Source organism: Astyanax mexicanus, chromosome 16 (assembly GCF_023375975.1).
Source record: "Astyanax mexicanus isolate ESR-SI-001 chromosome 16, AstMex3_surface, whole genome shotgun sequence".
NCBI classification, from domain to species: domain Eukaryota; kingdom Metazoa; phylum Chordata; class Actinopteri; order Characiformes; family Acestrorhamphidae; genus Astyanax; species Astyanax mexicanus.
Window position 1 is genome coordinate 23,306,561 of NC_064423.1, and position 27,811 is coordinate 23,334,371.

At 39.3% G+C, this 27,811-nt stretch overlaps 1 protein-coding gene and 1 long non-coding RNA gene across 6 annotated transcripts in view; both read right to left on the bottom strand.

Annotated features, from left to right (window-relative positions):
• Positions 1 to 4,383, bottom strand: part of tle2b (TLE family member 2, transcriptional corepressor b) — a 108,631-nt gene extending 104,248 nt beyond the window's left edge. For 2 of the 5 annotated variants that reach the window (XM_049466016.1, XM_049466015.1), the window contains exons 1-2: positions 4,124 to 4,289; positions 1,962 to 2,044 (exon numbers count right to left, since the gene is read on the bottom strand). The gene's annotated coding sequence lies outside the window, so the exon portion shown is untranslated. Of the gene's footprint in view, positions 1 to 1,961; positions 2,045 to 3,928; positions 3,993 to 4,123 lie in introns of those variants that run through there. The other 3 variants (XM_015601293.3, XM_049466020.1, XM_049466019.1) reach the window with 3 other exon arrangements.
• Positions 4,384 to 10,270: 5,887 nt separating this feature from the next.
• On the bottom strand, positions 10,271 to 27,797 carry LOC125782320 (uncharacterized). Its single transcript, XR_007424939.1, has 3 exons — positions 27,344 to 27,797; positions 19,008 to 19,161; positions 10,271 to 10,654 (listed from the first exon to the last, which is right to left on the bottom strand). It is a non-coding gene; the product is annotated as an uncharacterized LOC125782320 (long non-coding RNA).
• Positions 27,798 to 27,811: the final 14 nt, after the last annotated feature.

Genomic DNA, 27,811 nt, shown 5'->3' on the forward strand with positions numbered 1-27,811 from the left:
ATTGCATGTGGGACCACACGTAACAATATAGGGGGGGAACAATGTGCTCCAATACGCTTGGATTTAAACGTTATGTGTAAAGCTCTGATTGGCCTAACAGAACTGTCAGCTCACAGATATGCCACAGCCTTCTGAACAAGAAACTAGCGTGAGCTGCATTCTTTACGATATAGAATGACAATACGCTTCAATATGTCTCTGGGGGCTCTAAAGTTGCTTTTCTACTGCATGGTACCTACTACTTGACTTAACTGCTCTACTCAACTATTTCACTTGTGCAGTAGATAAATTTGGTACCTAATACCTGAAACTGGGTATCTTTTTTTAGCACCTGCTCACTTGTACTTAGGCTTGTACTGTACTTGTACTTGGATTTAAATGTTAGGTGTAACCTTGCAGAGCTCTGATTGACCAAAGAGAACTGTCAGCTCATAAAGATATGCTGTAGCCTTTTAAAGAGGTTCGAACATTCTATAGATTGGTGGCCGACACAAGAATCCAGCGTAAGCTGCATCCTGTGTGATATAGGGGGTAACAATATGCTTCAACATGTCTCTTGTGGCTCTAAAAGGGCTTTTCTACTGCATGGTACCTTCACACCCTGACTTGATTACTCGACTCAACATTTTCACAAAAATGTGGTACAAATTTGATACATTTAGGCAAATTTGAGAACTGTTAGCTTATAAACATATGCAGTAGCCTTCTGAAGAGGTTCTATGGATTGGTGGCTGACAAGAATCCAGCTACAACTGCTACATCACCACTTGTGGCAGTGGAAAATTAACCAAGTGCAAAGTGACATATCTGTCTCTTTGATACAGGTCAAGTTCAAATTCTAATCAGGACCAGTTTTGCTTTTGCTGTATTACATTTCTTGCAAGCAAACAAGTGAATAGTCAGTTCTATACATTGATGTTTCAAAAGCAGGAAAAGGGAAAAGGCTAAGGATCTGAGCCATAATAAAAGGGCAAGATTGTGATGGCTAGACGATTGGGTAAGACCACCTACAACACATTAGGTAGGTCTTGTGGGATGTTCCCAATATGCAGTGGTCAGTGTCTCCTAAAAACAGAATAGCATTCCAATAAAAGAAACATGGTGAACAGGCAGCAGAGTGCTAAAGTTTATTCATATGATCCATAGAGTGATGGGCCGGGGCTCTTTTGTTGATGTAACAGGGAGCCACACAATATTAAGCAGGTGTTTTAATGTAATGGCTGAATGTGAATTTTTTATGCTTTTTTTTTCTGCAATAGTTCAGTGATAATCAGTCACTCCATGGCTCAGAGTCTGTTTCAGTCTATTTCAATGCACCGCCTATAGTGTAAATTACTGTATTATGATAACCTTGGCTCTATAAAGGTTTCTTTATAAGTGGTTCTCAGCTCCAGTCCTGTTTTCCTTTTTTTTGCCTTAGGTCTTCCACTGGAGCTAGAAAATAGCAAACATATGCAGCAAGCTGATTCCCATGTCGAAGATTGAGAACCACTGGACTCACTAAAAAGCCACAGGAGAAAAAAAGGGAGATACATTGACAAATGATTTATTCTGAACAAAGCCACGAAAGCCAGAGAAGGCAGCGAGGGAACGAGGCTAAGTCTCACTTGTTGACATCCCTAAAGCCTATCAATCTTTTACAGCGCGACTAATATAAATGCTCTTTACACTGTCACTAATACACATACACTCTGAATAAAGCTGCACAACCCATGTGGATCCTATCCTAGATCAGCTAGTAATTACTAAGTGAGTGTCTGGCCCTGCGAGACTGCAGACTTATTTCTAGATGTGAGTCAAACTGGCAAAAGACACAAGATAATAAATAAAAGATGATGAGGCCAAATTAATCATGATAAACCATTTCTGTCTCACTCATGACCCAGTAAAGCTTGGCTATATGCTGGTAGCAAGGGGCACAACTAACACAAACTAACCTAATATCACAAATTTTCACTTACCTCTTCTCACACAAGCTTGGGTCGGCCATCTCCAGAGCTTCTGTGGCCTAGTTTACATCTGAAGACTTCTGGCAACTTCAACACTGGTGTGGAGAAATAGGAAAAGGAAATGGATTTAAACGAGGTGAGCTGGGGGCACAGTCAAGATGATGTGATGGATGACACCAAAAAGAAGCACTCTTTTTGATTGAATTAATTGGGCAGACATTAATTCTAGGTGTAAATGGGGCAAATTTGAAACTGATTTAAATAGATTTGTATATATTTTTTAAATGGATCGTTTGGGTTTAACCCATTTTTTATGAACCCAATCTACAATGACAAGCTTTAAAAAAATGTTGTCTGGGAAACATACACCTATATTAGTTACCATGCAAGTAAATGGCGTAAAATACTGAAGTTAAAGCAAGGCCTGATTGTGTGTGCCAGATGGACTGGACATACCATTTAAAATTCCACAATGTATAATGTGACGTGGGTACCAGGCTATGCACACTAGAAGGCATTACCACCCACAGTGGACAGCACTGTTCATCAGAAAAGACATGTGACTCTATCAAATGTCATATCCACATTCAACGCAGAAGGTCCCACACAAATATCCCACAGGTCAGTGAGGGTTCTTTAGCTTCAAATGGATATGGCAAAAGTAAAAGGGACATGATACTAGTACGTGTTCAATGACATTTGACATATTAATGTATTAACCTACACTGTAAGCGAGAACTTTGAGAATCTCTGTTGATCCATTCTTCATGAAATTTTAACACAATGTAGCCAAAAAAAAGATATTTAAATATATTTTTTGTGCGACAGTGGAAATATTAGTTTTGCTAAAGAACATTGTTAACTCAGAAAATCAAGATATCATTACCCCAGTCAATGTAACCTAAGTTATATTAGTCCACCTCAGAAGCTTGTACTTAGTTTTGCCATAAACAATATTATCCTGGAAAAAAACTTGCTTCCTTCTGCTTTGTCAATGTTCCCCAACTCTGAGAACTGTTTTTTTTTTTCAGCAGGAAAATGCTCAATTCCACACAGCTAGGTTAACCAAAGTGATGAAGGACCACCGGATAAAGACCCTGTCATGGCCATGTCTCCAGCCCATTTGAATATTTGTGCCAGGAGTGGCATTATCACCAAAAAGCAGTGTGAAAGAGTGGTGGAGAGCATGCAAACACACAACGTGATTAAAAATTTGCATCATTCCACCAAATACTGATTTCTGAACTAGCTCACAAAGAGCACTGTATTAGAGTTAAATGAAATATCATGACATATCCAGTAGAAATATCAGTTATGTGAATGCATATGTTTATGTTATGTGTGGAAAAGAGTAAAACATAAAAAATAGACTGCTCTAGCTAATTTAGTAACGCCAAACTCTTCAACTGTGGTAATGTACGCGTGCCCAAAAGAAGTCACCACCAAAAAAGGTCACACACTCTAATATTTTATTGGACTATCTTTAGCTTTGATTGCAGCACACATTTACTGTGGCATTGTTTCAATAAGGTTCTGCAATGTTACAAGATTTATTTCAATCCAGTGTTGTATTAATTAACCCAGACCTGACCAACTGCAGCAACCCCAGATCAGTAGAAATATCAGTAGCATGAGCGTATCTGATTTAGTTTTTTTTTTACTCGTGGATAAGAGTAAAATATAAAACAACAGACAGCATTAGACTGCAGTAGCTATGAGTAGTTAAGTAAGCGTTATTGTATTGGCATGCCCCCAACTCGTACAGTTTCTCAGTAGGAATGTTTAATAACTTACTTGTTTGTGGTGGCCTTCATGTGCACTCATAACATAAATAACTCACTAACAGCTACGATATTTACAAAACAATTTGAAGGCAGCCACTGTTCAGGTCTAAATTATTAACTTCTAAATCTTTAACTGCGGTTTTGTATTTGTAAACTCAATTAAAAACAACAAAAACACACTTACATAAAACTTACAGGTTTATATCGCTGTGTATCCCAATTTTAAATAGGTAACGCTAAGCTAACTAGGTAGCTAACCTAACTAGCTGTTTTTGAACTGTTTAAAACGGTAGCTAAGCTAACTAATTAATTAATTCAAGCTAGCTAACCTTAACTAGTTAGCTAGCGGCAGTTACTCTGTGGTAATATGAAGTAACGTTATATAAAAACCTTTAAAACTCTCATATTGTGGATATTCGCCTTTTTTTTAACTGACTGTACTTCTTTCCTTTTTTATTTCCTTCACTTTTCCTCTCAGAAAGCTGAAAGTTCTTCAAATATTAACACTGTAAATCCTCTCAGAGAAGTTTCCTCACACTCCCGCTCCTCAGCTCGCATCTCCCCGGTCCACCTTAAACGCGGCACAGGCTCGTTCTCCGCTCTGATTGGATGAAACGACCCGCGACTTCCAGCCAATCCGCGCTGAGGAGCCCCACGTTGGGTCTGACCGTCACAGAGCAATAGAGGCCAATGGGAGGCGGTGTGGCTATTGACTGGCTGCGGGCGATGGAGAGGGAGGTGTGGAGGGTCTGTGGGGATTGTGGGCATTGAAGTTCCAATTATTCCACAACCCCCCCCCTCCCCCCCTCTTTCTCTTTTTTTACCCCCTCCCTCCTTTTAGAAACACCCCCATTTCCAAGCCTCACTGTCAGTCACGCCACATAAATGCTCAGTAAATTCTGCTGTTAATTTCAGACTGTACCTGTGTGTATAAATGTGTGTGTGTTGCCTGATACACACACACATGCTGAACAACAGAGCAGGCTGGGAACCTGAGTTCTTTATTTTCCCCTCCAATAATTAACCCAAATCACAAAATGCACCCTTTGTCAAGCAGATTATTTCAATCATATTCTAGATTGAGAACATTCCTGCCTACAGATCTTCTGCACATCTCATTTAAACAGAGAGAGAGAGATATATGGAGAGAGAGAGATGGAGAGAGAGAGGGAAATGAGAGAGAAAGATCAGAAAGAACAGCCTGTTTTGAAAGGTGTGGTCACTGCATGCCCATATTATCAGATCTGATCTGAGCGAGCCGTGTGACTGTACAGCCACCTCCCCACCTGTCAGGGAGAGTGTGTGTTTATTAACAGCCACAGCCACCCACACACCAACACACACACATTCACACTTACAGAGAGAAAGTGAGAGAAAGAGAGAGTCCCCCTGTCAGTGGGTATTGATTGCCCTGATAGATAGGGTCTATTCCCTAACTAAGCTTAGCACCCACTGCTACTCTGCAGAGAGCCCCCCCTCGTGCGTGTTGCAGTATCAAATATCTGACTAACACCAACCCTATACTAGATATACAGCTCTGAAAAAAAAGACCACTTAAAAATGATACATTTCTTTGATTTTATCAAATTGAAGAGGAAGATTAATGATCACAAGCCATCAAACCAAACTAAACTGCTTGAATTGTTGCACCAGGAGTGGCACAAAGTTATCCAAAAGCAGTGTGTAAGACTGGTGGAGGAGAACATGCCAAGATGCATGAAGACCGTGAATAAAAAACAAGTTTATTCCACCAAATATTGATTTCTGAACACTTAAAACTTTATTACTATAAACTTGTTTTCTTTGCTTTATTTGAGGTCTGATCTTTTTTTGTTAATACAGCCATTTCTCATGTTCTGCAAATAAATGCTCTAAATGACAATATTTTTATTTACAATTTAGGAGAACTGTTGTCTGTAGTTTATAGTATAAAACAACAATCTTCATTTTACACCTAGAATAGCAAAATCAGAGACACTGATTCAGAAACTGAAGTGGTCCAGAGCTGTATATATAACAAACATACTATAGCCTGTTCACTTTTGTGAAAAGGTATGTGCACCCCTGGTCAAAGTTTCTAGAATTCTATATTGTGAATAAACTACGTAATAATAAAGGTATAATATTAAACATGTAACATTTTTTAAAATCTATATTTTTGCATCTTTTACAGGACAACAATTTGGGCATGGTCATTACTTAATTACTTACTTGATCATATCTTTTTCCGGTCATCTTCAGGTTTTTTTGCTGCATGATTCTGATGGTTATTACTTAAATTCATCCATCATACAGACACATTCCATGTGTCACTGGCAACAATACACCCATATTCAAGTCAAGTCAAGTAGTTTTATTATCAATAATACATATGTACAGCACATACAGAGGATTGATATTACGTTACTCTCATTCCCAAAGTTACAAGTACAGCAAAATAAGATTATAAATAATAAAATAATGAGAGACATTAAATGTACAGTACACATATATAGACACGTGAGACAAAAGACACAAGACTGAGAGTGAGACTGAGAGTGAGAGTGTACCAGTTAGGTATGATGGGGGGATTAAAGAGAAAATGACAGTACAAGTATAAAAAGAACCCATATAAACATTAGTGCAAATGTGGAGGTATCAAAGCTTAAAGCTAGTTAAAGTGAATTAGTGCATACAGTGAGTATGCTAGTGTAAGTATAAGCAGTAGTGCAGGTATAGGGTATTTGAGTGCATGTTAGTTTCTTAATGGTTTCAGTACTGATGAAGGTTCGGGGGTTAGGATGCTGAGTGTGTGTGTGTGGAGTTGAGCATCCTCACAGCCTGGTGGATGGAGCTGTCCCTCAGTCTGCTGGTCCTAGATTTGAGACTCTGCAGTCTTTTCCCTGGTAGTAGCAGGCTGAAGAAGCTCTTTAGTGGGGTCTAGTGGGTTTTTCTCTCTCTCAAAAAAAAGTATAAACAAAGGTTATGCCAAACTGATGAAGCCATTGATAATCCTTTTTAAATTGCATATTAATTCATGTTTAGGCTCATCAGTGTATAATTAAAGAATCAATATGTGATGATTAGTTTTGGTTTAATTGTTTGCTTGCAGGCTCCCCCTACAGGTGATGAGTGTAATTCACTGCAGTGAAGACAAATCATGCTTTGAGCTCCGTCTCCTTATGACACTTGTGAACCTTTACAAGCTATAAGTTATACAGTAAATTCAATTAATACAGCAGACATGAGACAGTTTAACAGACTGGACAGTGCTGATGAAGGGAGAATATGACAGTTATTAAATTTGCAGCATGTTCCCTCTCTATCCTACCTATTTCCTCATACTCATTGATTGGTCAACTTATTGGACCCTTGGAATTCTACCAAAGAAGAGCTTATTAATGGAGTAAAATTTGTGAATATTTCTTTGCATGGGCAACGATATGCCCCTATCCCTAGTAGCACTGTAATTCTGTTAGGAGCCTCAGCTAAAAAAAAAAAGGGCTGTATATCGGAATGCTGGGGGTGAATGGAAGTGGGCTATTGGACAAAAGTTTGTACTCATTATCATCTTTTCACTACACCACGTCCATTTCACACTGGATTTCTCCTTTAACACATCGGCTGCTTGAAACGTGTACTTGATGGTTTGAAGGTAGGCCTGATCACCTCATATTCTACAATGTCATACATCCAGCCCCTGCTGTAATTAAGGGAGGTAAAGCACTCTCGCTGCGGCCTTGTCCCCTTCCATTAGGGTCTGATCAGGAAAGTTGTACTGAGGATTATACAGGTGCAGCAGTAAGAGTGCGGCAGTGTGTGTGTGTGTGTGGAGGAGGTGTGAGTGAAGCTCTTATTAAGGTTGGGGTTTTATTTCCTGTTAAGAGTGAGTGGGCCGGTTGTGGAAAATCATCGAGCCGCAGACACAGCGCTCCAGAGAGAGATCAAATACAGCTCAGCCTGACGGTGTCATCTGCCCAGCCTCAGTGTGTGTGTGTGTGTGTGTGTGTGTGTGTGTGTGACGTTAATTACACACAACTGTATGTCTTGTATGTTTTTGACAAATTGCATTATTAGTATTTATGGAACTGATCTCTGTTTATATATGTGTGTGTGTGTGTATGTACAGGTTCCTCAGCTTTGCAGTATGTGCTAATGGCTTACCATACGTTTGTAAGCTCTGGTTTCAGTTTTTCTTCCATTTTTTGTGGCAATAAGCTGCTGCTCAGTTAGAGGAGTGTGTGTGTGTGTGTGTGTGTGTGTGTGTGTGTGTAGGCTGCGTCCAGCTCTTTTAGCCTCAAGGTCCAGGCCTCTGTGAGCACAGTTGCAGGGCCAAGCCTATTCATTAAGCTAATGAGAGCTGTGGGATGAGGCCTTTCACTAGACTCCTAGTGAGAGCTGTGCTATGAGCAGCTTTATCTGTTCAGATAGATTTTTTTTTTTTTTTTTTACAGATGGGAAGCATCTCATCTATGTGTCTCTTACTCACATTTAGTAATCTGAAGATTCTCCACTAGGGGGCGATATTAGATATTCCATATGAGTGTAGAAAGCAAAGACAGAACTACATGCGTTCCAAACGCAGCATTGCCGAGTAGCATCACAGCGCGCTCGGAGGAAAGCGCAGCGGCTCGGATCCAATACATCAGCTCACAGACGCCTTGTTCTGATCAACATCACCATTTAGTGATGTGGGGAGAAAGCGCCATCTACCCACCTGAAGGGAGCAGGGCCATCCTGGATGGGATGTGTTTAGTCTTTAGTAGCCTATGGTCACACATATAGGACAGTTTAATAAGCTCTGTTTCTGGGCTTCCATTTCTGCTGTTTTAACCATATTTTCATCCTCAAAATTACTCCTAACAACAATTGCATTTTTCAGCTGTATATAAAGGGCCCTTTAGGTTGGAAGAGCCTTCTGTGTTGTAGTAACAGAAAAATGCAGCCTAGGCTTTGAAACGCAGCTAATGTCTCTTAAAAGTCAAGTCAACTCAGGTCTAGCACCTCTGCTCGCTGGTTGCAGTGTGTTGATTAGCTCCGCCCATCCTCATATGTTTCAAGAACAAATCTATTAAATTTCCCTGTCTTACAACTGGCACTTTTTTAAATTTCCCCCCAGAAGTTTTAAAAAAGTTATTCTGCTGGGCCTGATTAGCATTAAGAACATCTTAACATGAAGAGAGAGTGCTCAGTGTGATGATCGCTGGACCATCTAAGAGTTACAGTATCTTAGTGCTAAGAACCTTTTGGGAAACCCATCCTTGTATCAAAAGAAAACAGAGTAACAACTAGGAATGAAAAATTGGCCTTGGCTGAATGAAACCTTCTTTTAATTACATGTAGTAGCTGAGTTGTAGTGGAACTAATGTAAACTGCACTTTTCAGACATTGTATTCTGTATTTTGTTTTCACGCATTTTAATAGTGAATCCTGATGTGCGCAAATCAGGACACTGTACATTTGGCCACTCATGTATAGGGACAGTAGTTTTAAGTGTGGTTACAATATACACCAGGGATCGGCAATTAAGTTTGGCCGTGAGCCAGATAAATTTCCAAGCCATTATGTGGCGGACCACAAAAAAAAAATCTGTTTTGGAAAATGAAGTGTAATGGGATGGAGTGCTACAGACTAGTAGCTCTCCAGCCCAGAGGGTTGTTGAACCCAATTGCAGAACAGTTGATCTTAAAGCAGGTAAACCCAAGAAGAAAGGAAAAAATAAATAAATAAATAAATCAACACACCGCTCCTCATGCAGGATCAAACCCGTGTCATCAGGGTTGCGATCCAATACACTATCGCTGCCCCGGCTTGTGAACTGGGACAAGGCTGGGAAAAAATGCCCTTATAAGGAGATAGGGAGGCCAAAAACGAGTGAAAAACAAGAACAGGTAGAAACAAAAGTCACGCTGAGCACAACAGAGAGACAGGGGAGAAATGTAAACAAAAGCTCACCAGAGAAGCATTTTATTATTTTTCTTTCCATTATTGTCCATTATAGTTCAAACAACCTCACAGGCCAGATGTTTCATGCTTGTGGGCTGACCCCTGATATACACCATTATCCCACAAAGCAGTGCAAAATGCAAAGGGAACACTCATTTCTGAATCAATGGTGGAAACAAATGGCAAGTAACAATGGAGCAGCGTCAACGGTTTGAGATCCTGCAGTGACGTATATCTATAGTTTCATCATTCCTGTTATTTGTGTACTAACCTGGCAAACCCAAACTCACTCTTAGGATTAGTATTGGGGCAAAAAATGAGACTTACACTTTTCTGTTTGTAATGGAGGAATTTCCCATTCAAATACATTTAGATTAATTTATATTACATTATGAAATCATGTTCATGGGTTGGATTGGCCTGCAGGCCATTTTTTGCATTTTTGTACATATTTTTAAAAAATTATCTGATAATGTAAATATTGTTTCTGATTTTAAAGAATATCAACATTTCAAAACTGCATTTTGAAAGGGAGGAAAGTGGATCCACACCAGCAGGATCTTATTAACACACTTTTTGCACATATTTATAACTAAACTATGACTAAACTATGACTAAATATGTTGGGTTTATAGTCCCTCCATTTTATGATTTACCTGCAAAGTGAGCAAAAGCCTGAGTGGAGGATCTGAGGTGATCTTTGTGTGTGTGTGTGTGTGTGTGTTTGTTTGTGTGGGTGTTTGTTAGGGTGGCTGTAGAAATTGCAGAAATGCAGAGCTGCCTGTAACAAGACAGCTCTAAATCTAAAGTGTGTGTGTGTGTGTGTGTGTGTTGTGTAGGCTCTGTGGCAGCAGGACAGTGAGGAACGTTGTGTGTTGGGTTTTGGAGCGCACATCTGTAGAGAGCAGTGGTGACATCAAACGCCATTTCAGAGACCTTTCAGTTTCTGTCTTCCTCTGGAGAATCACCTCCCCTGCCAAGAGCTGCTTTGTCTCTCTGTCACACACACACACACACACACACAATGATGCATTATATAAGTGTAAAATGCACTGGCAGAGATTCTTGTGAGCAGATGTAGTAAGTGTGTGTGTGTGTGTGTAAGAGGGAAGGAATATATGAGGATGGCAGAGAGATGATGAAAACAGCAAAGAAAGCTCAAGAAAGATAAGCAAACGAGGGAGGAAGTCCAAACAGAAGAAAGAATAAAACAAAGAGAGAAAGTGGGAATGAGGCAATCAGAGGAAGAGAGGGAAGAAGAACAGTGAGAGGGAGAGAAGTACAGAGAATGATGTAAAAAAAATAGGAAAAGAGAGAGATACATTTATAAATAGATGGAAAAGATAAAGAGAGACCAATACAAAGGAGAGAGATATATAAAGGGGCATTGGGAGAAAATAGGGAATAATAAAAAAGAGAGAGAAAAATAGAAAGATAGAAAAAACAGAGAAGAAGAGAGGTAGCGAGAGTGAATGGGGCAATGAAACAGAAATAAAAAGGAGAAAGGGAGAAAGGGAGATGAGAGTCATGTAAAAGAAAAAAGAGATAAGATAGGAGGGAGCACAAAAAATATATGTATAGAGGGAAATGAGGGAGAGAGAGACAAATGGGAAATGATGGGTTAAGATGCAACATAAAAGAAAGAAAGAGAGATGTAGAAGAAGAAAAAAGACCAAAGCAGAGAAAGAATGGAGGAAAAGGAGAGAGATAGGGTGAGAGTGAATTAGAAAATAAAATTACTGAGTAAAAAAAGAGATAGAGAAGAATCAAGAGTGAGAATCATTGAGGGTGATTAGAAAGAATAAGAAAAAGAGAAAGAAAGAGAAAGAGTTTAAGAGGTAGAACGAGGGATATAAGGGGAAGGAAGGAGACAGACAAAAGAAAGTGATCAAGAAGACAAGAAGGATGATGAGAAAGAAAGAGAGTGAATGAGGCAATAAAAGACAGAGTGTGTGGGTGCCGAGTGGTCCAGTGGTCTAAAGCACCGCCACTATGAATAGAAGATCGCTGGTTCAAATCCTAGTCATGCAGCTTGCCGTCAGCTGCCAGAGCCTTGAGAGAGCACAACTGGCTTTGCTCTTCCTGGGAGGGTAGATGGCGCTCTCCCCACATCCCTCCAAAGGGTGATGTCAATCAGCAAAAGGCATCTGTGAGATGATGTATCGGAACCGAGTCGCTGTGCTTTCCTCCAAGTATGAAAAGAGGCTTGTCTAACTTCACTTGTATCGGAGAGAAGAGAGAAAATAGAAGAGAAGAGGGAATAGTGAAAGAGAGAAAAGCGAGGACAGAGTGAAAGGGTCTAATTGAGAATTTGAATGGAAGAGGAGGAAAAGTTGGGAGTGACAATTATAGTGAGTTATGAATAAAAGAATAAGACAAAAGCGAGAGTGAGCGAATGTGGCAATGAAAAAGAGTGTGGAAGAGATAGGGAAAAGAAAGAAGAAAGAAATTATGGACAGAGGAAGAGAAAAAGAAGGAAAAAGAGCAGTAAAATGAAAGAGGGAGAAAGAGAAGAGGGAATAGTCAAAGAGACAAAAGCAAATCAGAGTGAACGAGTCTGCATGAAACTATGAAAGGGAGAGGAGAAAAAGATGGGGGAGACAATTATAGAGAATTATGAATAAAAGAATAAGACAAAAGCGAGAGTGAGTGAATAAGGCAGGGAGGAAGTGATGTAGGAAGAGATGGGGAAAGCTGTATAATAAGGAATGTAACAGAATAAGAAAAAAGATGAAAGAAGAAAGCGAAAGAATGGATAGAGGGAATTAGTGATGCACAGGAGAGGGAAAGGTCTAGACATAGGTATAAAAGGATAATAGAGAGAAATGAGATAAAGAATTTAAGGAAAGAGAAGCAAGTAGTGAGGGAGAAAAAAGAAGAGAGATATTGTGGGAGTAAATGAGAAAATGAAAAAGGAGAAATTAAGAAGAGATTATACAAAGCAATGGAAAGATTAAAGATTAAATGGAAGATAAAAGAGAAAGAATGCATAGAGGGAACAGAGGGAGAGAGGGATATAGAGCAAGCAAAAAAGAAGCTGAGAGAAAAGAAAATAATATGAAAAAGAGAGGATGAAGAAAGAGAGAGGAGTGATAGTAAAAGATAGTGAACTGATAAAAATGATAAAAAAAGAAAAAAGGATTGCGGGAACGAGGAGAATGAGGGATAAAAGGGAAGGAGGCATGTGAAATTAAAGAATATTAAAATATATGAGAGAAAATGGGAGAGACAAAAAGAGAAGAAGGATAAAGAGAGATATAAAAATGGGGGAAGAGGGAAGGATAGTAGAGGAAGATCAGATAGAAAGGGTGGGAAAATGTATTTTCAGGATTGAAAAATGGAGAGAGAGAAAAAGAAAAATAAGTGAGGACAGAGAGTGAGTGATAGAGTGAATAATGGAGTGTAAAACAGAGAAAGAAAAAAGAGAGGGAAAGTGAGTGAGCAAACAATGGAGTGAAAGAGAGAGGGAGGGGTGGTAGAGCTGATGGCTGAGGGGCAGACGGAGGATGTCAGTGGTGAAAAATTCCAGATGCCATGTTTTGAGGATCCTGCGGGAGTTCTATCGTTTAAAAGGCTTAAAAACAGCTGGGCTTCAGTTCATGGAAGGAAAATGGACAGAGAGGGAGGGGGAGTGAGAAAGAGAGAAAGTGAGAGAGAGAGAGAGAGAGAGAGAGAGCACATGTAAGAGAATAAGAGATAATGATAGCTGCATATGGACACTAGCACTCAGGAACACAAGGACAGGACATAAAATAAGACATGCAGAGCACACACACACACACACACACACTCTCTGACACTCACACTGCAGAATTTATAAAGGTCGATCAGTCACAGACTCGCCCAGGATATCCTGACTATAATCTCATATTTCCTGCACTGAATATACAGTTCTGTACTTCTTTAACACACATACTGACTGTTCTTAATATATATACCTACACACACTTCTGCTGGAATGTTCCTGCAGCCCTATAGTTTGTTGATGGAAAACTCCATAACATAATCCTGATTCTGGACTGGATGCATGATGGCTGCCTTTTTTTTGGTACCCTGCATTCAGTGTGTTGGCTGTGCACCTTCTAAGAAAGTTCATAAGTACTACATTAGGGGCATTAAGGTAATAGAAAGGTTTAAAGAACGGCCTTCCACATCTGTATGAAGTGTCCCGCCTTATTCTCATAGAAGGCTCCAATTTTGAACCAAGCAACAAAGACCTAACAGGCCAGAAAAAACAACAACAAGGTCTTAATGGCCCAGCTAAGCCCCAAAGCCCCAGCTAAAAAAGAGCCAGCCAAACCAAAAAAATACAACCTGGTCCAAGTCTGGTGTATGGACGAGTCAAGTCTTGAGTTGGTTTTTGGGTTGTAAGTTCAAGTCAAGTTTCGTTCCTGGGTGTAAAAATAAATAAATAAAAAATAGGTACACCTGACTCCGCTTGATAAATCAATTGGTCACTCTTCAAAAAAACTGATGACAAGTGCTTCAGCTTGGCTGAAATGCACCCAGACTAGCCCTTTGTGGATAACATTTGACACCCATGGTCTGTAGGGTGCAAGTCTAACTCAAGTCTCAGCTCAATTTTTAACTTTCTGGGGTGCGAGGCTTTGGGGCAAGTTCTAAATATATATAGGGAGCGAGTCCCAGTCAAGTCTTAAGTCTGGAGAGTCTTGAGCATATTGGGTGCAAGTCTGAGTCAAGTCTTGAGGACCCAAGGAATAACAAAGACCAAACCAAAGCCAGAAACTCCTAACCAAGTCCCAGTGCTCTAATTAAATCTAGACAGACATTTTCATGTATTTACTAGAGCAAAAACATCCCACTAGATCATGACTATCAAAAAGACCTTCAAACACAAAATCATGACACAAAGGTTCAACCATCAAACTGGTAACACCAGGGCACAAATACCAAATTATCGAAAAAAGACTTAGTATAAGCCTTGTGACACCACAAAAAAAGACCCAATAGGGAATAATCAAAAGACACACAAACACCAAAATAGGCTTTTAATATATATAAAGCTTATGCCAAACCAAGAAGGCCCAGTGAGGCCCCAAAGTCCAACCTAAAGACCAGCAATGGTAAATCTAGCCATTCCATACATACCAACTGAGCTATAAAATCTACTTAAGCACGTGCCAAGACTATATCTGGCCATTTACCTAGATGCAACCAGTCCATGAAGACCCAACCAGGTCATAAATACCCAACAAAGATGTTTAGACCACATGTAAACCAAAATAGACCAACCAGAAGACCAAACCAGAACACAAAGACCAACAACAGAAAGATAAAACCAATCCACAAAGATCAAACGATGGATAATGAAGATCCAGGTCCAGAAAACAAAGAAAAGGCAAAGGTTCAAAAAGGCCACAGTGGCCCAACCAGAAGACCAAACCAAATCCTGGACCAACCTGGACCAAATCAATTAAAATCATACAGTGGATAAGATATTAGCTCACTCAGCTTAAGTAAGGGAAGTGTACACACATTAGAAAAATGTGTGATTCCTCTATTTTGCAAATGCATAATTGAACTAAGAAAGGATCTGATACATGAATCAGATGAAGGCTTGTCTTCTCTCTCATCTGCAGCTGTGTTGGGGTCTGGCTGGTTGGCGTGGTGCCTGGCCCATGTCATGCCAATTAAGTTCAGCGGCTAAAAGTCTTCCATCTGGGACCACCGCCCGCTCCTGACAACATTAACCCTTCCCTGAACCGCCACTAAAACACACATACACACACACTCCGAGAGATTGTGTAAACACTCCCTTCCCTTTCCCCCCTCCCTGCAAACTCTGTAACACATACTCTTCACACACACCCACGCACTCGCACTCTCACTCACCCTTTCGCTCTCCCTCTCTTTTTCACCCTCCTTTTCACTCTCGCTCTCTCCCTATTCAACCCATTTTCATTTTATTTTGGTCATCTGCCAGTATTCTCCTTGTTCTTCGAAGCGGGGTAGAGTTACTGCGATTGTTTCAACATTAAAAAGCTTCAGCTTCAGCAGCCGCCTATCATACAGCCTCCAGGCAAATTACACCAACTGCAGCGAAGCTTGCATCACAGAACACTTCCCAACACTCATATAATATATAGTGTAAATGGCCTTCATCGCAACACAGAGCGAACTGCACAAAAATACAAAGAGAGAGCAAAGGGGTTCCATTAGAATCATCCTGTATGTACTCAGTCTAGTTAAGTCTCCATTACCTGGCATACAAGTCTAAGTCAAGTATTAATTTTCTGGAGTGAATGTCTGAGTCAAGTCTCAAGTCAAGCTTCTAGTTGAGTTATGAGTCTCTTAATTTAGGTCTAGAAGGTTACAAGTCTAGTCTGAGTCAAGTCTCAGTTTATTGGGCAGGAGTTCAAGATGATTTTGAAGTTTCCGGGGTAGGAATGTGAGGAAAGTGTTAAATTGCTGGGTGCTAGTCAAGTCTAAAGTCTGTGGACTGCAAGTTTAAGTCAAGTCTGGGACATGAGTCAGAGTCAGATCTCAAGTTGAGTCTCTCTAGGATGTGAGTTTGAGTCAAGTCTCAAGTCTCTGGGTGCAATTCTGAGTCAAGTCTTGGGTTTTTAAAGTGGGAGTCAAAGTCAAATATCCAAAGTGGGAGTGCAAGCAATGTCTAAAGTCTTGAGTCTATGGGGTACAGGTCCAAGTCAGGTCTCAAGCCTAATCTTGAGTCAAGTCATTGGGTTTTTAAAGTGGGAGTCAAAGTCAAATCTCTAAAGGTGGATTGTCTCAAATCTTGAGTCTAAGGGGTGAAAGTCCACATCAAGTCTCAAGCTTAATCTTGAGTCAATTCTTGTTTTTTTTAAGTGGGAGTCAAAGTCAAATCTCTAAAGGTGGATTGTCTCAAATGTTGAGTCTATGGGGTGCAAGTCCATATCAAGTCTGAAGTCTAATCTTGAGTCAATTCTTGGGTTTTTAAAGTAGGAGTCAAAGTCAAATCTCTAAAGGTGGATTGTCTCAAATCTTGAGTCTATGGGGTGCAGGTCCAAGTAAAGTCTCAAGCCTAATCTTTAGTCAAGTCTTGGGTTTTTAAAGTAGGAATCAAAGTCAAATATCCAAAGTGGGAGGGTAAGCAATGTCTAAAGTCTTGAGTCTATGGAGTGCAAGTCCACGTCAAGCCTCAAGCCTAATCTTGAGTCAAGTCTTAAATGCAAATCTAAGTCAAGTTTCAAGTCTCTGAGTGCAAGCTCAAGTCATGTCTTAAGTATTTGAATTGGGAGTCTGAGTCTCTAAAGAGCAAGAATGGTCATAAGCAAGTCATGAGTCTCTAAGCTGAGTCTCTAAAGTGTCTCTATAGGTCTATATAAACCTACTGTTTACTGTATACCCTGATTTTTAACCTGTTTTTTTTTTTTTACCTGAACCCCAATAAATGTTATGGAATGTTATCAAGAGGAAGGTGGTCACAGGACTCCAATCAAAACTGAACTGGTTAAATTTTTGAACTAGGAGGACCACAAGTTCACTCAAAAGCAGTGTGAAAGACTGGTGGAGAGCATGCCAACACGTAGGAAAGTTGTGATTAGGGTAAAAATCGGGGTTGTTCCACCAAATATTGATTTCTGAACAATTAAAACATTAGTATTGTTGTTTCTAAATGGATATGAACTTGTTTTATTTGTATTATTTGAGGTCTCAAAGCACAGCATTTTTGTCGTTATTTTGACCATTTCTCATTTTCGAAATAATAAGTAATATAATACTAAGTAATAAGAAGAAGTAATTTGCAATACAGGAATAGTTCCTAAAACCATTTATTTAAAATAAAATGTTAATTCAGAAATAAAACTATAAGTTTATGTAATTTACTGTAAAGTCTGGTAAATATGAAAATACTCTATGCAACATAAAGAGGATGGAACAGACTGGCCTGGGTTGAGGCTGGGCAGATGCTGGAGTGATGCTTGTCGGTTCTGGTTGGACACAGGCTTCCCCAGGGAGCCGAGGGCTTTGTGTCTGCGTTGTCAACAGACATTTGGATCAGTCCAGTTCTCTCTCTGTCTCTCTTTCTCTCACTCTCTCTCTCTTTGATTCTTCAGACCTGCACCACTGAGTAATATCTTCTCACCTTTCAACTCCCTCATTCCCCTCCCCCTGCCCTCTCTCTGACCCCATCCTCACTTCATCTCTCTCACACAAATATACTGTACACCAACATGCCAAAAGTCATGGGACAGCAGTATGTAAACTGATCATGAAGAGTTTCCCTCAAAAAAAGGCTTGAGAACACCCACACCTGTATAAGAACACTGCATGCCAGCATGCTCATAGCAAGGTGAAATGAATTATGGGAGTTTGAGTGAAGCCTGATTGTGGGTGCCAGATGGGCGGAACATTTAATTTACCAATTTGCCAGTTTTAGCAAACTATGAGTGTAGAGCAAGATCTACAGGCTGTGGACAACATCAGCACGAAGAGACTGAAATGTCTTTATTCCTATCAGCAATATTTGCTGCTACTCCCAAAAAACTATAAACTCTCTACCTCAGTAACTGCTGTGATTATATATGTTCTATACCTTTACTCAGATGTAATGACAATAAAAGACTCTTGACTTGACTCGACTCAAATGTGCCGCAAGATGCCGCACTGGACCAGCATGCCTCCATGACCAACATGAACCCCAAAAATGTATCCTTTTATTCTAATATTGTAATTACTTACAAACATTGCCTGGCAAAAAAAGGTCTCAAATTCTAAACTTTCGTTGGACAGCCTTTAGCTTTAATTGCGTCACACATTCGCTCTGGCATTGTTTCGATAAGCTTCTGCAATATCACGAGATTCATTTTTCACCAAGTTCTTGCAGCAGCATTGATGATGGTAGAGTCTGACCGCTGCACACAGTCTTCTCCAGCACATCCCAAACATTCTCAATGAGGTTAAGGTCTGGACTCTGTGATGAACAATGCATGTGTGAAAATGATGATCTCATGCTCCCTGAATCACTCTTTCACAATTCCAGCCCCATGAATCCTGACATTGTCATCTTGGAATATACCAGTGCTATCAGGGAGAAAAAAATCAATTGATGGAATAACTTGGTCTATATTCAGTATATTCAGGTAGTCAGCTGACCTCATTCTTTCAGCACATACTGTTGCTGAACCTAGACCTGACCAACTGCAGCAACCTCACATTATTTACTTAAATCCATTTTTTTCAGTGTATATCAATACACTCACAAACCTAAAAATTCCAATTCCAAAAATCATTGAAAGTTATTTTTGGTCAGTGAGTGTATATTATACATGCATGAAGTCAATGCAGTGAATAGTGCATGTATAGAAATATTACATGTTAACTGAGTAGGAAAGACCTTTGTTACCTTTTTTATAGCCTTACTGCTTCTGCTAGTGCACTCTCTTTCCATCTCTCTCTCTCTCTCTAAACATGGTGCTCCTGGACAGCAGCAGAGGCTCAGGGCTCACACCTCTCCAATTCATTACCACCTGTGAGAAGGTGAATATTAGCTGCAGAAGCTGCAAGAGAACAGAGGGACTCTGGTTGGAGAGTGAGAACATGGCATTTAGAAAGCAGTTGGCTTCTGACTGGCACTTTATGAGTAAGTGTGTAGGCATACAGGCTAAAAAAGCAGCGCTGTTTGCTAAAGAGAACACAGTCCTTCAGACTACAGTAAAGCTCAGGTAAAGAACTGCTCAGATGAAAGCAGCTGCTCGAATTCATGTTGCACGCCCACAATCCCGATACATATCTGCTCTCTATAAACATACAGCTCTGGAAAACATGTACAGATCACTTCAGTTTCTGAATCAGTTTCTCTGATTTTGTTATTTATAGGTAAATGTTTGAGTAAATGAACATTGTTGTTTTATTCTAAAAACTACGGAGAACATTTCTCCCAAATTCCAAATCAAAATATTGTCATTTAGAGTTTTTTATTTTTGCAGAAAATGAGAAACAAGTTCATATTCATAAAGTTTGAGGAGTTCATAAATGATAAATCTTATTGGGTGGAATAACCCTGTTTTTTAATTACAGTTCCAATCAGGGCCGCTGCTAAGGTTTTAAACCTTTAACATCGAAGTTACTCACCAGAAAGGGATGCATGGGCCTCATCTTTCTGCTTCTTTTTCTTCTTCTCAGCTCCAGACTCAAACCGTCGCTTCATAGTTGAATTACCATTTAGTAGCAACTTCGCGCGGTGAACTTGTCTCCTGCCAAACTCAAGTAGCGTTGCTACTTTAGTTAGGACTAAGGTTGCCAGATAAGTTACGATTTTTCATCCTATTTGTTTATTTTATTTTAAGTTTTTAACTTACACAAATATTGCACTGGACAAGTTTTTGTATAGAATGGCCACATACACTTTAAAAATGGTTAAACATGCGCAAGATTTAGCGCCTCCATGCATTTTTTGATTATTTATTTGACTGGAAAATGTCACATCTGGCAACAACCAATAGAGCAAACCGAGCCGTGCCATTTCAGGCAATAGGGGTGGGGGCATTATATTATGCACAAAAATAATAACGTGCCGCTTTTAAGTAGTAGAGTAGGTGCCCCATGCAATGTTTAAAGACAAAAAAGATGAGCGTATCATAAATAATTCACATTGGGTTTTAAATTTAATAATGTCATAATTTCAACACATTTCATTCTCAGTCAATTTGGCTCCCTGCAACTGCAAAATGGTTGAGGCCTAACGCTGGCTGCGTTGTCTGCGTATGCAGAGCGGCGGCCCTGGTTCCAATGCATCTTGGCATGTTCCCCTCCACCAGTCTTACACACTGCTTTTGGATAACTTTATGTCACTCCTAGTACAAACATTTAAGCAGGTTAGCTCAGGTTCATTGGCTTGTGATCATCCATCTTCCTCTTGATTATATTCCAGAGGTTTTCAATTAGGTAAAATCAAAGAAACTCATTATTTGTAAGGTCTCTTATTTTGTTGGGGAGCTGTATAAAACTGTATTAAATCTGCTTTGATATATATATTCATACATTCCTGAATAAACAGTGTGTCTTTTAAAAAATCTTATTTAAAGGAACAACCACCTACAGGAGTCAAATTTCCAAATACCTGATACAGTTTTCTGCCTTTTCTGCGAAGCTGGGATGTGTTCCCAGATTGACACACAGTGGCAAGCGACGTGGAGTAGCTGATCAGTGAATATATAGGTTTCAGTGTCCAAAATTCCTGTACCCACTACGCTAGGGGTGATAAATTACTCAGCTATGGTTAGCAACCTTACTGGAGTTCACTGATTACCTGTTCAGGATGGTGGAAATGGGACAGGGGAATGGCGGTGGGCAGGTTCTGAGGCCACAAACCACATAGATTACTGTGATGTACCACCACACAGCTCAAATAGAAACATGACTGACTGAAGCTCTGTTGACAGAGCCGAGTAGTGGTTGTTTTGGGCTGATAGTTAGAAAGATGCTAAACTATCCCGAACCGAAAAATCAGGTCCAAACAAACTGGAGCTGAGAGGCCTTTGATACCTCAAAAACTACAGGACGGTTGGGTCAGAAAAAGTAAAGAAGAAAAAGAAAAAAGAAGTGGGGGGAAAAAAAACAGTAATATAAATAGGATAATAATCAATAATACTCACTAATAATCTCAGCCTTCAGAATGGATCCTTTGAAAGAGGCAGCCTTCTGGATATTAATGTTATTATATTATTAACTTCTATCTTGATGTTTTACAGCTCCCACAGTCATTTCACAATCATATACAGCTCCGTTTATCATTCCAGACTCACACAGCACACGTGTGAACAGCAAATGATAGGGATAACAGAATGAGTTAATAATGGCAGTCATTATTCAGATAGATCATATTAAACCCCTCTAGAATAATTTGTTATTTTATCAAGATGCGAATAAAGCCTGTAATTAGAGCTGTTGATTCTCCCAGTTCTGTTGTTTTCCAGTCCTGCATTACTGGACGTGCTGTGCTGCCAATACAGTAGGACTCTCTGGAGCAGATAAACATGAACTGCTATTGGGCTAGAGGTGTATAAAGAGTATAAAGGGGTGTTCATCCAACCAAAATCCTGACCTCACTAACAGTCTAATTATTAAGTTCACTTAAATCCTAGATTTCCCTGGACGTTAGAGATAGTTACTCCAACAAACACAGGATAAACTAGTCTAATTGCCTTGATTGTGGGCTGGAAAACAATGTTATATGTATATAGTGTGCATTAAAGGTGTGGCATATAGTGTTGTACACAATAATATTGGCAAAAATGCTGACACAATAAAAAAATTGCAATATTCTGGAAAGCACTATTTTTTTTGCTTTTTACTGATATTAACTGTATGTAGCACTAAATATTCTACAATTTACTTTTGTGGTACTTTTTTATGTTAAAACAAATAAAACTAGAATGGAATATAATCATAGAAAGATGCTGAACTGCTTGAATTTTTGCACCAGAAGCAGTGTGTAAGACTGGTGGAAGAGAAAATGCCAAGACACATGACAACTGTAATTAAAAACCAGGGTTATTCCACCAAATATTGATTTCTGAACTCTTAAAACGTTATGTATATGAACTTGTTTAAAAGCTGAAACCTTTCAGCTTTTTTGTTATTTCAGCCATTTCTTATTTTATGCAAATAAATGCTCTAAATGACAAAATTTTGGGGGGGAATTTGAGAGAAATGTTGTCTGTACTTTATAGAATAATACAATAACGTTCATTTTACTCAAACATAAACCTATAAATAACATAATCAGAGAAACTTATTCGTGGTCTCTTATTTTTCCAGAGTTGTGTATAGATTCAAACATATATATAGTACCATAGTAAATACCATTTAAAATGTACTATTATTTTGTTGCAATTGTATATTTTTGAAATCTTTTTTGTCATATTACCAAGAATAGTGTCATCACAAACATACCCTGAAATACTGTGATATTTTTTATTTTATTGCTCACCCCAATGTACATACATTATAAAATTTCCCTTTAAGTGTATGTGAGTGGATATTCTATGGCTGTTCTATGAATTGAGTTTTGTGGGAATAAGTATATGTTTTTATTATGTATAAAACAATAAATAAGCAATAGACATTGCAAACTATTTGAAGTGCGTAGAAATCACTTAGAAGGCCTCAACTGTGAACTAAAGTGACTGTCCCTTTAAAATGTAAACACACACACAAGCACACACACACACACACACACACTCCAGCTGTTGGCCTCCAGTGTGAAACCCAACCGCTCTGGCAGTTTTAACAGACCACATGACAACCGCACACGATTGGCTCAGCGACCACAGCTCAACAGCACAGCCTTCTGGGAGACGTAGTTGAGGGAGCTGGGCAGACTGGGAAACTGGACAGCATCCCAGGGTTTAGCTCCATCCTTCACACACCCTTCCCATCACCCTGACCATGAGCCACGGTCTGCATACTTTAACAACCACAGCAACCTTACTGCTGCCATTACCATGTAATTACCACTCAAATACAAGCTGACTGCTCCAGACATGGTGTGTGTGTGTCTGTTGGTTTTGTGTCTGTCGGTTTTGTGTGTGTGTGTATTTGGATGGGATCAGTTGTACTAAGGGAGGTATGGTAATGTAATTATTAGACTTACTAATGTCAGTGTGATTTCTGTCTTAAGATGTCAACATTCATGAACATTTTAGTTTCTAAGTCTATTACAGTGGCTTTTAGCTATTTTACAATGAACTGTATAAGTCAGGAAATCAGTCCTGTGGGAACAGACATTCTGTCTTATTTGGTGGGAAATAAGTTCCATGTTTTTGTTCCTGGACCATCTTGTCACAGTTTAGCCATATGTCACAGTTTAGCCTTTGTCTGTCTTCTGTTTCTCCCTCGTTTGGTCTCTTGTGCTCCTGCCCCTCTGTTTTCCTGTCAGTGTTCACAGCCATGTGCTATTGTTGTTGTTAGTATTTGTCTCCACCCTAGCTCCGCCCCAGCCCTGCCCTGTAGCATCAGTGTTCTCACCTGTGTCCTGTTTGTAACCCCGCCCCCTCGTCTTCCTAGCCCAGGTGTTTCTCACTCTCCTCCCGTATATAAGCCCCTCTGTTTGTACATGCTGTGTCGAGTCTTTTGTCTTTTGTCTCCTGGTATCCTTGCTGTCCGTTCGTATCCTTGTTGTATCCTAGTCTTAGTTTAGTAGTCTGTGTTTCTTAGTTTGACATTATCCTGGCCTTGTTGTTTTGCGTTTCCCGTGTTTTGTTTGCTTTGATTTATCTTGTTTGTTTAAATAAATATATTTATTTAAACAAACAAGATAAATCAAACATGTTTGTTTAAATATATTTATTTAAACAAACAAGATAAATCAAAGCAAACAAAACACGGGAAACGCAAAACAACAAGGCCAGGATAATGTCAAACTAAGAAACACAGACTACTAAACTAAGACTAGGATACAACAAGGATACGAACGGACAGCAAGGATACCAGGAGACAAAAGACAAAAGACTCGACACAGCATGTACAAACAGAGGGGCTTATATACGGGAGGAGAGTGAGAAACACCTGGGCTAGGAAGACGAGGGGGCGGGGTTACAAACAGGACACAGGTGAGAACACTGATGCTACAGGGCAGGGCTGGGGCGGAGCTAGGGTGGAGACAAATACTAACAACAACAATAGCACATGGCTGTGAACACTGACAGGAAAACAGAGGGGCAGGAGCACAAGAGACCAAACGAGGGAGAAACAGAAGACAGACAAAGGCTAAACTGTGACACATCTAGTAGGCCAGCGTAGAAGAGAGAGTGAATAAGGAACATTGTTGAAAAAGTCATACACAGGATGAGCTGTAACAGTATCATTAGATTAGCTAGTGTTGTGTTCTACTCTGTGTTTGTGTTGTTGATTAAAACATTACTGTAAAAGGAAGCAATGAACATATAGAACTGTATAGAACTGTTACAGTGGTATAAATGGGTTGTTAAACTTTGCTCAGTCTCCTTTTCTTGCTAACAACATTATATCATATCATATCATTCCACCTTAAATGGCTCTGCAGTTTAAAAACAGCAACATTAGAAATAGCCTTGTTAGTACGTTGGCTATTGTCTTTGCTGATAGGACTGCAACTAATAAATATTTTAGTAGACAACAAATCTGCCCATTGTTTTTGATTAGTCACAATTATTTTTATCAAGCCCTCCATTTGTGTTTCCTAATAGTGGGGTTCCAAATCTGATGCATGCTTTACTGCATCTTGACAGCTAAACATGTAGGGCCATTTTATAGTTGATGTTCTTGTATAAAATTACAAAGCATATTACAGGAGTCATTTACACATTTAGGACGTTGTTATTTTCAGGAAATTCTATTTACATGTTTTCAATTGAGATGTAAATGTTAACAGACAATATTACTTTGAATTTGACCATATTTAGTTCAAAGATTAAATCAATCTCTTTTATAGTAATTACTCAATGTTTTTTGTTATTTATGTAAACTGCCATGAAGTCTAAGTGTTTATTATTTCTCTATTATTAGCATATTTAGAAGTATTCTCTATTATGGTATTATGGGCTGGTTTTAGACAGACTTTGGGCAGACTTTTTTGCTGGACCTGGCAACCCCGGCAGCAGCTTGCGGTAACATTGTTGTCTGCTTTCTCTCTGTCGCTCCAAAGACAACATAAGGCACTATATGTGGGATATGAGCACTAAAAATATGTTAAATGTATTGTGAACTGATATACTACAAGTATGGCTGTTGTCTTGTCCCTTATCTGGTGTGTTTACATTTTTGGAGACCTGAAGAGTGAGTCGCATGTGTGAGCCTTTTACTTCCCGCAACATGTAGCGCTTTTCCACCAAAAGAACTCACGTTCTTTAACCTGTTCTGTTCCGCCTTATAAGAATCGTGGTGCTTTTCAGCTTTTCTCTGGAACCCTCAAAAGGTCACATCATAAGTCACCAACAGAGGGTGTTGCACAGCGGTGGTGCTCCTGTACAAACAGTTTCATGCTGAAGAACCTAGTATTCTTCGGTTTACACTGCAAACAAATGTTCCTGGTCCCGGAACCTACTTTTGTTGGTGGAAATGCAGCGAACCAGTTAAAAATTAGGTTTTGCAAACCAGAACAGTGCAGGTTCCATATTCATGAAAAAGCACAAGGGTGCAGTCGGCTTTATGTAATGAAATTCCGTGCAGACACATTTTTATTGCACACATTGTTGATAATGTCGACTAATCTTGCACCCTACTTACTGAGAAGCGCTACTGTGTCACTACTGCCATAACATGAGCATCACCATTTGCATTGTCACCAGTGTTGGTCCCAAACCATGCTTATTAGAGCCCCTCACATCTAAAAAATAGCAAATTCACATTTTCTGAGAGTCAGAATTTATTCCTAACCAGGCTCAGATGAAACATAACGGATGTTATATGTACACAACAGGATTAGCCAGCAGACTTCATCTGATGGAGGGATCTGTATCGAGTCTGTGGCAAGTCAGCAGATGAGGGAGAAAGTAAGTACTTTTAAATATTAAGTTTTTTGCTTCTATCACAGTTAAAGGGACACTAACCAGGCTCACATGAAACATAACAGAGGTCATATGTATGCCACAGCAAAAATAAAAAGGCATCACTATTGTTGAAATGCCATTGATCGCTATATGCAGCAAATAGCAGTCCATCAAACTAGGCTTGCTGTTTTTCTTGTTGTTAATTACTGTGGCTTAAAACAAGTCAATTAGCATTAGCCTCTCTCAAGTTTAGAGTGTGGCAAATTAAAACCTGTAACACTGCAGCTTAGAGAGAAACACCAAAACTATCCTCACATCACAGCCTACTGATTAAGCACAGAACCCCAGTAAGAGCCCTTAAGACTCACCACCTCCACAGCAGTTGCATTTTATGGGCAATACTCAGCTAATGATAACGCTAATGATATGCTAGCTAATGATAATGCTAATGATATGCTGCATTCACTAAGGGTAAGTAATTAGGCTAAAGACTACAACATTACCATTATTTGTGTGCAGCCAAAGTATTTACAAGTAACCTACATCAGACAAGAAATGTGTTTATAAAGTTTAAAATCATGACACATTCATATTCATACAGACTAGTGCTGGGTAGTATGACCGAAAATGTATATCACTGTATTTTTCAAGATTCTGACGGTTTCACGGTATATCATGGTATTTTTATATATATTTATTTATTTATTGCAAGACTGGAGTAAGTCACATATAATAGAAATGACTAAGGATTTAAATTAGGGCTTTGATTACTATTGAGTTTACTTTGTCCCACAAAATTACACAATATATGAAGAAATTCGACTTCATTAGCAGAAAAACAGCTAAACAATGTAAACAATAGAGCTTAAACAGAGATACGCCAACAACTTCACCACAGGCTTCCTTTACAAACTAAATATTTTAAACAGTCCCATAAACACTATAAATGGACCTAAAATAATTCATGTTTAAGTATTTAAAATAAATATTTCTGAAAAGCTCTAACTTACTGCACAAGTAAGACACAAGTTTAATGTAAATTTTGTAAATTAATATTACAGTATATTAAAATCAGCTACAATTTCCTTCTTTCTCCAGTTAACAAATTAATTTAGTTCAGTGTACACTAAAATTATCCTTCAAGGTCCAGTATTAATATATTAAAAAGGGCTTTAGTTACTGCTCTTAAAGCTTTTTTTCTGTAGGTTACCTCATTTCCAGAGTTTTAGGGAGTTTATCTCTTGTGCTGATTAAATGATTCTGCACTCAGGTCCGTTTCTGGGCTTGTGTGGGGGAATTATTTTGAGGGAATAATAGCGGTTTGCTGTTGTTTTATTTTGTTATGCTAACTGGCTAGCGTTAACAAGCGTCTGTGTCTGCTTCCATGATAGTGCTGTTCTGGCCAGCACTCCACAGCGCCTCTAGTGGTTTGGCGGTATGTGAAAAACGCATACCGGTTCAAAATTTTCCCATACGGTATACCGTATCTGCCCAGCACTAATACAGCATACCTGTCAAGTCTCCCGTTTTGGCCGGGAAACTACCGTATTTTACTCCTCTTTCCCGCCGTCCTCCCGTATTAGTATTTTCCCGTAAATTTCCCGTATTATACTAAATAAAAAAATATATAGGCCACAGGCGACAATGCACATACCGCTGTGTGTCTCTTAACCAATCG